The sequence below is a fragment of the Struthio camelus genome, chromosome 13, assembly GCF_040807025.1.
Source record: "Struthio camelus isolate bStrCam1 chromosome 13, bStrCam1.hap1, whole genome shotgun sequence".
Classification (NCBI taxonomy): domain Eukaryota; kingdom Metazoa; phylum Chordata; class Aves; order Struthioniformes; family Struthionidae; genus Struthio; species Struthio camelus.
The window spans coordinates 382,807-398,660 of record NC_090954.1 but is presented as its reverse complement, the minus strand read 5'-3'; the positions used below and the strand labels follow the sequence as shown (position 1 = coordinate 398,660).

General features: G+C 41.7%; 1 protein-coding gene across 10 annotated transcripts in view; it reads right to left on the bottom strand.

Annotated features, from left to right (window-relative positions):
* The window catches only part of JAKMIP2 (janus kinase and microtubule interacting protein 2), a 78,402-nt gene extending 62,765 nt beyond the window's left edge, over positions 1 to 15,637 (bottom strand). For 8 of the 10 annotated variants that reach the window (XM_068959556.1, XM_068959548.1, XM_068959553.1 and 5 more), the window contains exon 1: positions 15,516 to 15,634. The gene's annotated coding sequence lies outside the window, so the exon portion shown is untranslated. Of the gene's footprint in view, positions 1 to 15,515 lie in introns of all 10 variants that reach the window. The other 2 variants (XM_068959551.1, XM_068959554.1) reach the window with 2 other exon arrangements.
* Between the last annotated feature and the right edge of the window lie 217 nt (positions 15,638 to 15,854).

Sequence of the window (15,854 nt, the reverse complement as noted above, 5' to 3'; positions counted from 1 at the left end):
TGTTGCATTTTTCACCAGTGGAATCACTAAGTTTGCAGACTCTTAATTCGGGCAATAGAGTTTGTCACTTCCCATTTATAAACGGTACATTTGACCCTTTTTTCTTTACCACTACATAGATTACTTCCACCAAGTCTTAGTGACAGGTATGGCAATGTTTTTCTAGAACTAGATCAAATGTTTCAATTACTTGCCAATACCTTAATACCTTGACTGTTCCCCACAGCCCATACCTCCTTTTCCCAGGCTTTTGATGACAGCTATTTTAATATTCAACACATGAAAAGCTATTATTTCACTTCCTGTCCCTCTTACCTGCAAAGGGGGGCCACAGGAGGGTTTTTTTTTTTTTTTCCTTCTAACAGCATCACTATCTTAAGCCTATGCACATCTCTAACACAAATGATTCTGGCATAGCAAAGCTCTGTTTTAAGATTTGATTTCTTTTTACTGACTAAAACCTTTGCTAACAAATATAAAACTACAATTCATGGAGGAAATTGTCATTATTAGGCAACTAAGAGATTAATTATTAGACACCACATATGTACCATTGAAATAGACAGATGTGAAATAGACAGACGGCCTCCAGTCACCCGTAAACATTCTCTTCATACCTCCACTTTTAAAGATGCAAAGGAAAATACATGGCCCTTTTGGTAGGTTGTGTACTCCACCAGGTCTAAGTGACATATGATGTTTTATATACAGGCAGAGATGTTTTAAAACAAAAATAAATGGCTCGAGTAGCTATTAACTGTTCTTCCTTCGAATCTCTCAATGAATCTCACCTCAAACATGAATAATCAATAAATGACTTTATGGCAAATAAAGGCCCTTCTAGGACTTCTCAGAAGCCTGTGTGCCCATGGAAGGTAGAAATGTATTCCTGAGCGATTGGAAAGTGCACCCAGTTACCAGGAGGGCAAAAGAGGATTAGACATCTTTGTACCTTTGCACATGTAAAAAAATTGAGTAGTTCTATATATAATAGTTCCTTTTAGATAGGAGGTATTCTTAAAAACTTTAGGAAGCAGTAGTTTAGATAAGGACAATGGACTTGGTACAGTAAACAAAGATGCAAGTTGTGCTAAGCAGAGATCAGGCTAGAATTAGGAACACAAACTGTTGACCAAGAGACAAGCATGTATTTCTTTATACATTAAAAGCCACGTGGAAGTCCCCTGTCATACGACTGAAATGTTGTAGAAAAAAGTGTAACATTTGGTCATATCACTAAAAGTGACGAGAATCATTAGGCTCATATTATTCTTTCCACATCTATCAGTGCTATGTTGTGTTTTCTTGGGCAACATTATTTACTGCCCTGTTCCCCTAAGACCCCACCGTTATCCATAAAGAAAGTATGATCTAATTATTTGCAAAATACATCAAGATGTTCATAGAGCCACATGAGTTCACAATATCACACAATTAACTACAGGGCTGCATCCCACCCTAAAATTGGGCTGACTCTGTTCAGTCTGAGCGCACAAAATTCTAGACCAGATCATGATTAATACTGTAAGACAAATCCCCTCCCTGTAATTTCTAAATCTCTCCCCTTCTCAGCACTAAAAATGAGAAAGTCCTGCAGGATGGGGGAGGGAAGAAAAGGGGTCAAATCTAAGAAGATTTCAATACAGTCTCCAAATGTAGAGCTGGCTAAATGGAAAAAAAAGATAGGATTTATGTAGTGTGGAAGATCCTGACAATTCAAATTTTCCATGCCTAACAAAAAGAAAAGAAATGGAAACTTTGATATTTCTCTCTTGGCAATATTGAAACCGTCTTATTAAATTGTCTTGTTATTGTAAAATCGATTCATCATTATTGAGATTACTATTTTGATTTATACAGTACATCATATTATTTAAGTTGAAATAGTATTTCAGCTTTGTTGAAATCAAATGACTGGGTTAAACCAAACACTAAATAAATTGTGTTGGAAATTGTAGTAAGGGGGTTACAAAACCTACGGGATTTTTGAAGATTTATTTACCAGATCTGATGTCAATTAGTTGCCTTGCAGAACAGCTTTTACAGCATAAAGAAAAAAAAACCCTTAACAGCGGACACATTTCCCCAACTTCCCTTTGCAGGCTTATCTACAGAGTTGCAAGGAAGACTTCTGTCCCTCATGGATGAAGAGAATAGGCTGAGGAAGCTGCAGCCCCTTACTAACTTGGATTCTAATTGCACAAAGATATATTGCAATCCATATCATCACTGCATGCTAACTTTGGAAAGGACCCTGCCACCATAAGTTATTGATGGACCGGCTCCTTGCTAAGTTTGGATTTCGTGATCTCACTGGATCCAGGCTGCTGTTTGGAACCTCATCTGCATTTCTATGAACACTGATGTTCCGCTTCTAGCGACAGGGTAAGGCGCTCGGTACAAATCTGCTCACTATTCATAACAGCATACGTGATCCTGTGAGGCTTATGAAAAAGAAAAAAGTGAAACATCAACAGACTCAGTGTTTGCAGAGGACAAGGTCAGCTTCAGCTCCCCTACGCATGAAATAATAATAGAAAATAAAAGAATAATAGAAAATATCATACAGTTAAGCACAACTGACAATCACCACTCAAAAGTATTTAAAAGCTACTAGCTCAGTGCACTTTTAATATTAACCGCTTCATGAACGATGAGAAACAGGACATATCCAATTGAGAATGCTTACATACTCGCAGTATTTCAGAGGTGGGACATTATTCTGGGCTGATTCTTGGTTCAATTGAGTCAGTTACCCATGTATCACTACAGAGATCCCTCCACAAATCCCAAGGGCTGGGAACAGTTTCTGGTTCAAAGAGAACAGTTGCACAATGGTAAGATGAAGAATGGAAGCAAGCAGACCAGGAGCTGTATTCAGCTTTCTCAGAAGCCCTACCACAAAGGAGAAAATACTTTAAAGGATGTTGCTACAAGCAATAGCCCATATCCTCTGTTGATTTCTAGGGATGAGCTGATCATCTGTAACAGAGCAGATGAATCAACTGTCAATTTTCTGATTGAATTCTCTGAAATCTGCAGAGTTTCAGGAGGAAGTTTCCTGTGATATCATAGCACCTAAAATATTAGGGAGAGAACATCTAGAATTCTTGAAGGGCGTCATTCCTGCACTCATCTATGTTCTACTAAAGAGAACTTGTCTCATAGTCAAGTTATTTTATTATTACAAAACAAGTTGCCTGCATCTGAAAATGCAATTAAAAGAAAGCGATTATTTTTTCCTCTGTAGGAAAGGTCTCGCCCCACCTGAGCTCACTATAAGGATCATACTTCAACTTAAGTCACACTTCAATTTTCTGCTTTCTGAAGGCAGGGGATGACAAAAACCAAGTCAAGACTCACTCACTCCCAGGTTGGCTCTGCATGAGAGGTCTCAGGTCCAGCTCTAACAAAGCCTACTACTACACACTTGATCCCACTCAAGGACAGGCTGATATTCGCTCCAATGTGATGTGGTTTTAACTACATGAACAAGCAAGAACTGTAATCAGTCTGAACTTATTTTCCTTGGGGCCCAGAGCCAGCATTTGAACTCCGGCCAGCCTAATGATTAGCATGAAACGTCAGACCTCTACTGACCCAACTTTCCACCAGGCAAGGTTGATGTGATTCAGATTAGGTAACCCTCACATCACGGGTGCTTCTAAATCAAGTCTGCCGATCCAAGCACCTTGGAGCTGGATCCCAACTCTGGCTCTAGATCCAAGAACGTCATGCTTTACAACACGCCCAGTCGAGATTCCCAAATCAAGCTGTTCTGCCTTTCAAACATTAGGAAGGTTTGACTGCCGTTCAGGGATGCAAACTGATATCCACTTATAAGCCAGACAAAGAGAGAGCTTCTTCTGCAAGCTTTAGGCAAACAAAACTCTGTGGCCGCTAGTAGTTCTTCCCTGGGTTTGCAGGTTCTGAGTGCAAGTTAAAAAATGCAAGTCAATGCAAATACCACTGTGAAGTTTCTAATCTTCAGCAAGTATTTGTGGCCCTCATTTTACCAGATTCGCAAGGTTTTTTACCATCTCTGCAAATAAAGGGCGACAATTTTAAGAGAGGCATTCTCTACTCCTACAAAATGGTGAAACTCTCTTGGAATTAGGGGAGTAAATCCAGTGCTTGCCTGCTGAAAATTTCATCATAGTGGCTAGATCAGATCTATGCTTATTTGTTGATCAGGTCTTAAGTGCTATTCACAGGAAATAAACATTTCCCCATAAGCCAGTTCCCATTGCTTCAAAAATCCGGTTAGATGTACAGGGAGCACTGGCCACATTTCCCTTTCTCTCCAAAGCTTGTCTTATTTTGCTTGCAGGATCTGAATAAATCAAAATTAAGTTTTTGCTTTGGCATTTCTTTACCAAGTTTCATCTATGCTTTGTTTTGCTTCAGAATAAATTCAAGCCCTAATTATTAAATTCTGTGCTGTATGCATGGAATAAAATAAGTAATGGAAACTGTGACTAAGATTTGCATTATGTTAGTATGAAATAATAATTCAGCATCCCAAGCACAACCCAAAAACTTAGCTCAGACCTTGCTCCAAATATGTGCATGCATCTGCGCAATTCCGTTCTACATTTCTTTTTATAGCCAGAACATGATAAATTTCACATGCTAGTAGCTTATGTGTGTTTTACTCCACCAAAAGGTGATTAACAGATCTTCAAAACAAATCTTGACCATCTCCTGCTTTTGACTGTATAAAAATCACAGTATTATACTTGGATTTTTAATCAGTACCACTGTAATTTTCAGGAATATCAAAACATCTGCAGAACTAAATTCACAATATCCCTCAGATTCAGGGCTCCACACAAGGAATACGGTTCTGCTAGGCCAGTCATGCTAAAATTACCATTGGCCCTTGCTCTAAAATATGAACCAAAAAATCCTATCCAAGTTGCTGGTAGCTCCATGGTAACAGTGAAAAGGGGACAGAAGCATTATTGTTATCTGCAGCAAAGCTGAAGAGATTTGTTAAACCAATATTCTAGCATTCCGTGGCTAAAATACCATCTGTCTCTTTTCATGCATCTTTTTTCTAGCAGTTACCATAACATGATGCGCAACGAGAAGTGAAAACATGAAATTCTACCCTACCCTGGAAGGAACTAGAAATTTTCCAGAATCGGTATTTTTCGGTGAGAAATACATGGACACAGTATAGACACACTGTTTGAGAAAGGGAGACTTGTCAGGAAAATAATGAATTCCATCAACCTATCCAGCTCACTGCAAGATAGGGGTCTAAGAAAGCATTTCAGTGACTTTGCCTTTGAGCGCTATTCTAGGCCCATTCTTAATTTACTAAAAGGATGTTTTTGTAAGGGTATTTTATGCAAGCGGGGTGGCACTAAAACACAGCCAAAGACAACACATGCAGCCTGAAACACTGTAGTTCCCAAAATTTATAACATCAGGTCCTCTTTCTTTCCTTTTGATTTTAATAAGCGAGAAAAAAGGAGTTTTATTTAACTGAGATATAAATAAATAAATAAGAAAAAGCTTAATGTGAGGGAAACATTTGTATTTCCTGGAAACACTTCCTTTTCTTTCTTTCTAAGGCCATAACTCTGATTACCCATTGCCTAGCCAAATGAGAGGAGGATATTTTATGTTCACTGTTAAAGACTGTCAAACATTTAAATATTTTTTCTATTAAATGGAAGAGAAACTTAAATTACACTATTTTAACCCTTTTTAGCTCAACTCTTAATACTGTTGATGGTAATAGATATTGACAGGATACTAGACAGTGAATAAGAAAAAGCTGTGCTCTGGCCTGCTGTGCTTCGCTTCCAGCATTTCACAATATAGATCTCTATGCTGAATTTTTTTCTTTTTTGAACATCTTATTTCTGACCAGAGCACTATCTTCTTGAGATTTCTTATTAGTACAAATTCAAAACGTGTATTTTTTTCTCTCACTGTATCACCCTCAAGGCACTGCAGAACATGACGTACACATTTCTCTACTTTCTCATGTCCTACATCTCCCTTGTCCTTTCCTCCCACTTTCTGGGGAACGAATCTGAATGTTCCCGTCATTATACTCCAAATTCTGCAACTAAGGCAATATGAATTACAGTTTGTCTCTTCGGGGCAGCTTTTCAGCAGGAATGTGAACGTGTATGTGAAAATCCCATTAGCCATCTATATCATCTTTTAGAGTCAAAATACCTGTAACACAAAAACAAAACAGCTGTTCCCTCAGCTTCCCAGGACCACTAAGAACATCTCCCTCTTTAAACGGCACTTGCAAATTTAACGAAAATTTAACTAAAATTCATAGTTTTTCTCTGTAGAGTTAGTGGAACAATATAAGCAGACAGTTGTTCTACTACGCTTGGGCAGATAAAGCAAATTCCAGCACATGAACCGAATGACACCTGGGCTGCATCAAGATTTTCTGTATAACAACTGAATTATCTGCAGGAACACTGGGATGTAACAATGTTTAAAAAAATGTCATGTTACTAGAAAGTCTCTTCTTTTAACTTACACAGTCTCTGTGCATCTGAGCAGAGCCACTGACTTCCTATCAACATACAGTCTCACCTGAGTAAGCTTTGTAAGATTAGTCCCATAGCTCTTTTTAAATATTTGAACTATATTCCGAAAGACACCAAGGTATTTGAAAGAAAGGTGCTAAAATAAAAGTATTACTATAGTCATATGAATAATTGCTCATATAACAGAGAGGATATTTATGTACAACAGAAACCTGAATGATAAAATGCATTCCACTTTTTTATAATAAAAATTATGACAGCACTGCCTGTCTTTAGCCCGTGTTACATGTCACTTGCACAAGCAGTAAAATTCACAGCAAAAAGAGTTCTCATACTGCCATTTTAGAGATACAGAGCTACTCTAACCTGTTTATCCCACCATGCTGTGAAATAAAATCCACACATGCTGCCACTTCTGAGGCTTTGTTTTATTAATAATGAAGAAAACAATAAGAACTTGTGTCCAGCTCAAGCTTTCTTGTTAGATTCAGCTTCTTTCAGAGCTTCTGATTTGGAGCTGCTTCAGCCTTAGAGCCTCCACATAGTCTCCCGTGTCTGAATTCAAAAACAAGACAACCTACCCTAGATCTTTTCCCAGGAGGATCAAGGCTGATCAACTCACAAGGAAATACCATCATTCTCTTGAAGAACTGTTCTGAGCATGTATATGCTTGTGCTAGCTGCCTTTCACAGCTATACTCCCGCATGAGGAGCCTAAACGCAGACCTTTCAACCTGTGAGCTCCCCCTGCCCCTTCCACCTTGAGCATCTACAAGCAGCAATTCAGGAAAAATTCTCCTCTCAGAAGCCATCACGGTGAGGCACAAAGAACTCTTAATCGCATGAAGCAAGGTGCAGCCTACAAGACAGAAGCCATTGTCTGAAGAAGGATCTTTTGAACATTAGAAGCAACATCCACTAGAAACATTCAAATGATTCACGTTTGCACAAACTGCTATCAGAGTTGGTCTTTTCCATTTCTGAATTGTTCTGATTCTTACTCTTTTATCATGTGTTTAGAGATAGGTTCCCTCAAGATCCCTAGAGTCTACGAGCTCTTTAACAATGGTCCATAACAAGACTTTCACCAAAAATGTGATACTAGAAATCTTCTTTTCCATCAGTGCATTGATCAGATGAGGGACGTGTAACTGTCATTCCCTTCCCGTCCCCAATAAAACATATCAAACCAAAACATCCCACCTAGTGACATCCTGACCTCCAGTAGTCCTACCGATACGGGACAAACAGACCTCAACAAATAAACTTATTTGCATTTAGAATTAATCCTTACAGTTTACTATTAAAAACTGCTCCTGAAATTTACATGATGATTTTCAATGGAACTGTGCTTCTCTAAAAACAGAAGCATCAGCTAGTATGGATCAGGGGCAGCAGCACTCTCCTCATACGTGAATAGGTGATGGGCTGGACTCTCAGCTGGTGAAGGTGTAAGTATGAAACATCAGCCATTAACCCCAGTGAGATACTGGTTCATACATGACACGGCAAAGCATAAAAAATAAAAATCTCTCATTTATAAAATATTTGGGATACTATCTCTACACACAGATTTCCATTACGGCTCCATCTGAAACCAGAAAAAAAAAAATCTTACAGTTAATCCAGAAAGATTTTAATAGGCATTGAACTATCGTACATCAACTCAAACCAATTTCTAAGCACAACGTTTACATCTTCATTGAGTCAACCTAACACAGGCTGCCACACAGATCGCAGATACTGGTTCCATATTCCAAGAAAAAGGCAACATGTAGGTCATGCTGTGACCTACAAAAAATACAGGAAGCAATTCAAAAGGGATCTGTTAACACAGAACCTTGTGAACACGGGCTAAATATCACTAGGTCAGTAATACTTACCAGTGAATCTGCCTGGAGGTCTATTTGCTATCAGTGCCTCTGAAACACTACTGGATACGCTCTAATATTACAGGTTCTTTTCTAAAGGCATATCCAAATTAAGTAACAGACCATTCCTTTAGTTATAAACTGCCAAATAGTAAATAATACAACTGCTCTTTTAGATGCAAATCACAAAGTGTTCTTCAAGTACAATTGTCCCCAAATATGCTTTACTGTTGTTTTTCTGGAATTGATTATAATTTCCAAGCAGGAAGGGGAGATGGGAAGGGGATATTACTAAGGGTCCTAGGAAAATGAAGCAGATTCTCCTAGCCGATTCTCCAAAAATGACCACGTTTCAGTTTGTTCCTCACTGATGCACACAGGCAGAAAACAGTACCTTATGGAAACTTGAATTTTAAGTACAAATAAATATAGCTTAAAAAATCTCAATGACTTGTCTATGCATAGTAGAATTTTAGGAACAAAGTAACATTCATGCACATGAAAATATGAGAAGAAATTAAATGTCTATTATCTATTAATGTAAGTTCTTCTAAATTTCTTTTTAATCATCACTAAAACATTTGTATACCAAATACATGCAAAATAATAAAGTACTGATTATAATTAATTTCTATTGCCTGTAATGTTAAGAGTTCTAAGGATTTTACATACATCATAGAAATGAATAGGGTAAATATTTCTGCCTCAATTTTAAAAGAAAGTCACCTTAGTGAATTTTAGCAAATCAGTGCAGGAAACAAAACCCAGGAGACTTGATTCTCACTTTCTTGCTCTGATAATCTACCTGTATAGCTAATTATACCTAGTGCTATTCAATTTTATTAATATTACTAACAAAATTGCTAGGACAGAATTTGGATTCAATATAACGCTTGCACCAAGCATCCACTGCAGTTTTTCCTGTAGTTGCTCAGGACAAGTTACTCACCACCGCTGTTTTGGGCGCCTCAGGTTTCTAGAGCATCAAACATCCTGATTTCATAGTCCACTTCCCATTATTGAAACAGGCAGAAGCTTGTCACAGTCATTGCAACATCCTTGCTCTTCACTCACTACAACAAATGCCCAAATCCAGACAAAACAACAAAACCACAGGACCTATTTCTCTTCCTTCGTTTCTTGAACTGTCTGGAGCATACCTGGATTTCAGTACAAATGCTGTAGAAATTCTAGCGTTCTGTCTCACCCAGCCTCCCTTCCCTGATGAACAAAGATTTCTTTTAACCCTGCAACTAACTTTCTGCTTCTTTTTAGTTTTAATTTCTATGTTAGTTAGACCTTTTCTTGGCTACAGCCCATGCAATGTAAGGTTTAACAAGTCTTTCCCCAAGATACTTGAAGAATGTTATAATAAACAATTTCAACAAAATTCAACAAATGGAGTTTGATAAATGGAGTACAGGTGTCAAACAGTTACTCAAAGATATTAGCTCCCTGGGGTATATGGGAGGGATGCATAAAGTGTATATAGGAGACAACATGCATTTTATCCTCAGCTGTTCTCAGCTACTTCAAATTAGTCATTTTTGATAAAATAAATTCAACTCGAGATTATGTTAAAAATGATTTTGCAAATTCTAACATTAAAGAAGACCTGGCATACCATAGCAGCTGTTCCCTCTAGACAACTTTTCCAGGTACATCAGGCTGCTGTATTATTCATCATAGCATTATATTTCATCTAAAGTTAGAAATATAATTGTGGCTTATCCAGTCTTCATCTCTATTCACTACTTGTTGGTGTCTGTTAAACAGTTAACCAGGAGGACTGCCGTTATGCAGCTGTTTACATTTGCTGCATTCATTTGCCTATTTCTAGTCTAACTATGCTATGCGGCTGGTCACCCAAATCAGTTCATTTTGCTTCTATTCTGACAGCGGCTGATTCAAACTATTTAACATAGGGAACTGGCTGCGAGGTCCAAATATGATCTTCCAGATGAATAACACAGGTCCTAAAATCTATAAAGCTTCCAGGATGTGTGACATTTTCTCAGCTAACTCACCAGCCCTCTAAAAGCATGCAAATAAATAATACAACACCATAAATTTTAGTGAGATGAACTGAAAACCTGTTTTAATCAAGAAGCTTACATATTATGTTTTTTTCTTTAAGGTTTGTTGGATATTTTAAAACCCAAGTGGCAGACTGTGATCCTAAAACTGCCCTTCTGTCATTTACAAAGAAGCTGCTAAATGCGCTCATTTTAACCTGACAGTGTTCAGTGTCACTAGTCCACGCATTCTTCTCATGAATCTTGCAAAATGTTGTTGATTTTTCTATTTCGAGCCCCTCCTCCTGGAGCAACGAGATTAGTTGGGGAAGAGAAGATTACTAGTTCTCATTTTTTGAAGAAATTCAAAAAGACCTTACAGATACAGAAACTAAAAGTAGCATACAAACTACATTTTTCTACCCTTATGGATTCTGGATGTCGAGAGCTGAGAGTTGATGACATGGAGAATTCCACAGATGCTTTGCACAAATGTAGATGATAACTAAAGAGAAAACAGCACAGAATCAATCTCTGAAGGTGGGAAGATAAGAATGTTATAATCTGGTAAAGTTCAGATCTTCAAGTGATATATATTTTTTCAGAAGAACTTTGAAGAGGTTAGCTGCTGGGAATTTGAGCAGGCTATTGATTTAAAAAAAATGCACATTACAGACATATCTTCGTAAACCCAACTAAAACAATTATTTTCACCTGAATTGAAACATTTGTTTTGCACTCTTGCAACCTAACATTGCACTGCCATGCACAAAGATTATAGAGAAATCTGACTGAACCCAAAAGATGTTGGAAAATGACTGACTAGAAAGTGATCCAAAATCCAGGTATCTGATAAGGGCTATTTAGCTGCATCACAACTTCGCAAAGCACATACAAAGCACAAATATTGAGCACAATGCAAAATAACCATGACTCAGTAGTGAAAGCCAAGTTGTAAACGTCTTCAGCTTCCCTTAGTTTGATTTGAAAAAAGAACAAAAGAAGTTATCATTTACAAACCATTTCAACTGCTCAATCCTTTATTGTGAAAAAGGATTATAATTGTACTGAATACTAATGAGACAGATATGCATCCTATGTCCGTTCAAAACACAAACTATCACATTTTTTCTGTTAATCTCTACGAGGTACGTAATCCTTCCTAATCTTGGGCTGGAGAAGCCATCAAGCGTAAACAAAACTAAACAATAAAATGATTACTGGCAAATAAAGTAATAACAGAAAATCAGACAAAAATCACCTTTTTTGATCTAATAACGCATCACCTTATGTTTACTAATTAAACAAAACTCCAAAAGATGGACCTGTACCTAAAACGTCCTGCTGGATATTTGCTGCTGAACATGAACAAACAGTATGAGAGAAAGGGAGTAACGATCAGTAGAGCCAAAGAGAAAATGCCTCTAAGAACGAGCTGCTGAGACGCACACATTTGAGAAGTAATGACCAATAGATCACATAAACCCCAATCCAGTGGCTGAGGACACACGGCGACTCAAGAGATGCCATGCTTCTAGAGTGACACGTCTGCCACAGCTGTATTTTTTAGAGAGTTTCTCCAAAAATAAGACACCCTCCCTCTTCCCTTTTGGTGCAATTAGCACTACTATATGCAGACCTTTTCCCTGGAAGCATCGAAGAATTTGGCTTTGATTTTTATTTAATAGTGCTCACATTGTGCTCGAATTTCAGTCTCAATAGCTTTCCAGTTAAAAGAAGAAGAATACATACTGCTTTTATAAATGGGTCATATTCTTGCCCAAAAGCAGAGCCTGACAAAAAGGGAGTTTATACAAAGCATCACTTGGAATTACAAGTATTTCCACTTAAGCAATAAAGTAATACCTGAGAAGCATAGTAAGGAATGGCCAATGCAATTCATTAGAATGTGAGCGTGGCCTACATTACTCGCAGATTTTGCTTGCTCCACAGTCATGGTCTGGCCCTATTCTGCATTCTTAAAATCAAGCGGCGGTGACAGATCCTGCCGCTGGCAATTCTTCAGCGCTGTGGGTTTCAGCGCAGCAGAAAAATGGTTTGTCGTTGCAACTAGGGCCTCTGGATTTCTCCTATTATTTATACCAACAGTAAATTGGAGTTGGAGTATTCTATTCCTCCATCAGAATGAGTCCTTTTGGACTCAAGCTGAAATCTGGGCTTATTTGCCAAGCTGTTGCCAAGCTCAGAGTTCCTATTTGCCAGCCTCTGACTTTCCTCTTCCCCCTGACGCTTGAGGAAAGGGCCTGTGGGCTTCAGTTCCAAGGCAAGAGCTTTGTGGGAAGAAAAGAAAGGAGTTAAAAGAAAAAAAAAACCCCAACACTCTGCTACGTCTACTGAAGGATGTGGAGGGGCAGGCAGAGGTGGAAATGGCCAGCTTGATTGTAACGCACAAACAGGGAACCAGCAAGACAGAGCTCTCAGTGTGCATGAGTCAAGCAGTCCCCATACCATTTGCCACTTGAACGCCGTGCTGGCATTTCTCATCATCCCTAGAGCCCCCCCATTGTCAGCAGGCCCCCTCTGAAGAGGCGTGGTTTGGGCTGAGCACACCTAGTCACCTGGTTCACCTGACACAGTCAGAACAGCTTCATTTGTAGAGAAATAGCTGAATAAGCCTTGATCAGCCACTGTTGTTTTGCCTATTTCACAGGAGGCAGGGCTTAAAAAAATGCTTAAAGTCGTGCAAAGGCTGTGGTGTCAATATGGGGGTGTAGACCCTTCTACAGCATAAAAACATGTAAGACTCATGTTAGGACTACTGACTTCACTGAAGTTACACCTGAGTTATATCAGCCCATATACCAGCCTTTATACAATAGAATCCATCCTAATATCCTTTTATGGTCAGAGGAGTATTTTCATTAACTTTTTAAATCATTATATTAACTGTCTATCAAATAGATAAATAGAAATCAAAACTGGAAAAAAAAAAAACTGAAAATTAATCTGGGCATCATTTTGCCAGTTATGTTTCACAGCATTTGCCTGACTTGAACACTCTGAGATCACTTATCCTTTGTATTGATGGCAAAATCATGCAGCATTTTTCTAGCTAAACTAAAGTCTTGATAATAAAAGGTCAAGCAGATCCTCGCATACATTTATAGATGACAGCAGCCAATCACCTCCTTAGCATATAATTACATTTTCCCCATATGTTACGCTCCATTCCTAGTAAGTAGGATACAGAAGATCTTATTCAAAAGGTTATTTAGTTAGAAGTGGCTATTGGGAGGAGAAGGATTATCAAAAGCCACTGAAAGATGAGAGGGACAAGTCTATCAGAAGGGAGGCTGAGGCAATTTATTAGCATTTGTAGTATCATAGAGCCTGAAGTTAGGATTGGGGCAGGTGCTGTACAAACACGTGGGTCAAATTCATCTCCAAGGTCAGGGTCACGTTCCCCTACCTTGGGCTCTAATAGTACAGCCAAACCAAGATCAGCAAGTCAGAAAGGTGGTAGCATCCATCGCTGGCAGCCTGCTCCTTTCATCCAGGAGCTCTTCTGACACCAGGGAACCCCAGCAGTCCCCAGCACTGCCACAGTTCTGGGAAGGGACGAGGACCAAGGGACGACCGTGTGCGACAGCTCCTGGCACCTTGGCCAGGCAGCTCCTGTGGCACTCCCCACAGAAACGTCCCAGCCTCGCCTCCTTGGGGGCCCCTTCTCATGATTTTGCTCACTGAAAGTGAAGGTGCCACTGGCTGCAAGTCCATTCCCTCGACCACTTCTGTTTGGTCCACAGTGCTGCTCGAACACTACAAATCTACTGGCAGAGCACTCATAGTTGAGGGGCTCCTCAAAGAATAGCAGCTAACCATTCTCAGACTTCACCAGTATCACGGCCGCTCCCAGGGAACCTGTTAGAACTGCTGAGATTCACCTCACTCAAGCAGGAATCTAAACCTGACCAAGCGCCGGCAAAGCAAGTGTTTACAGCAGATCAGGATTTGAAAGTCATACACAGAACACAAGGCCAGATCAATAGAAACAAAACCCTAATGGGGGCAGAAGCAGTAAACGTAGCATTATCGCCTGAGAGAGACTACACGCTCTGCTGATGGGCTATCCAGATTTCTAGACCAGGCATGGTAGAAGCTGAGCAAATGAGCAATACTGAGAACGAGAATCCAACACGTCACCTTACAGCGATGCACAGGACACTGTCAGAATTCAAACGTCTTAATAATGCACCTCATGCATTTCTCCCTTGCAAGAGTTAAAGAATTACACATTTTAAAAGTTTAACTTGATGTTCCCAGCCCATAAGGTATGCTCAATGTCTTTCATACGTTTATTTCACAGTAAAATAACGGAGACAGACTACAAACGAGTGCTCAATGCCATAAAGCAGCCCAAACGGATGGTCCGGATCTGTCCGAAGCAGTCGTAATGACACTGAGGGAGAGGAAACCGGTAACTTCAGAATAAACCGCTGATGCTCCATCAGTTAACGGCTGTGCGTAAGAGACGTGCTGCTTGTACAAAGAGCCGCAGCTGGCGGGCCTGTGGCCTGGCAGCCCCGGCGGCTCCGGAGGACCCGGCGGCCCCGGCGAGGAAACCTCGCGCGACGCTGCGCGGAGAGCGGAGCAGGCGGCAGCACCGGGCGCAGAAACACCCCGGGGAAGCGCCTTGCCAGCCGCCGGCACCGCCTGCCCTCGGCCGGAGCCCTCGGCCGGAGCCCTCGGCCGGAGCCCCGGCCCTGCCGGCCGCGCAGCCGGGGCACCAGGCGCAGCCCCGCCAACACCCCTCCCCGGGGGACGCGACCGCAGCCCCCGCCCGCCGGCAGCGGCCGAGGCCGGGCGGCGCCGCACAACAATGGTGCGGGGCTCCCGGCGAGCGGCTGGGCCGCGCCTCGCCCGTCCTCTCCGCTCCCCTCCGCTCCCCTCCCTCTCCGGAGGGGGAAAATCACCATCGCCATCGCCTCCGCCATCGCCTCCGCCATCCCCACCGCCTCCGCCATCCCCACCGCCGTCGCTCCCGGCCCGGCCCGGTCCCGCTCCCGCCGCCGCCGGGCGTTGTCCCGCGGCCCCGCGCCGCCGCGGCGGGAACAAGGCGCCCGGGCGCCGCCGCTCACCGTGCCGCGGCCAGGGGAGGATGCCGAGGGCGAGGGACGGGCGAGCCGCATCCATCTTCCCGCTGCCGCCGCCGCCGCCGCCGCTGCCGAGGGCGGGCGCGCCCGCCCCGCCGCCTCCCCGCGGCGGAGGCCTGCGCTGCCGGGCCGGGGGCTGCGGCAGGCGCCGCCCCTGCTGCAGCGCCGCGCGCCGCCGCCATGGCAACGCCGCCGCCCCCCGCCCCGCCCGCACCGCACCGCACCGCACCGGCCCCGGAGCGCGGGACGCCGCGCGGGGCGGGGCCGGCGCCTGGGCCCGGGGAGCCGGCACCCGCCGGGGGAGAGGGAGGGCCGGGGCCGCGG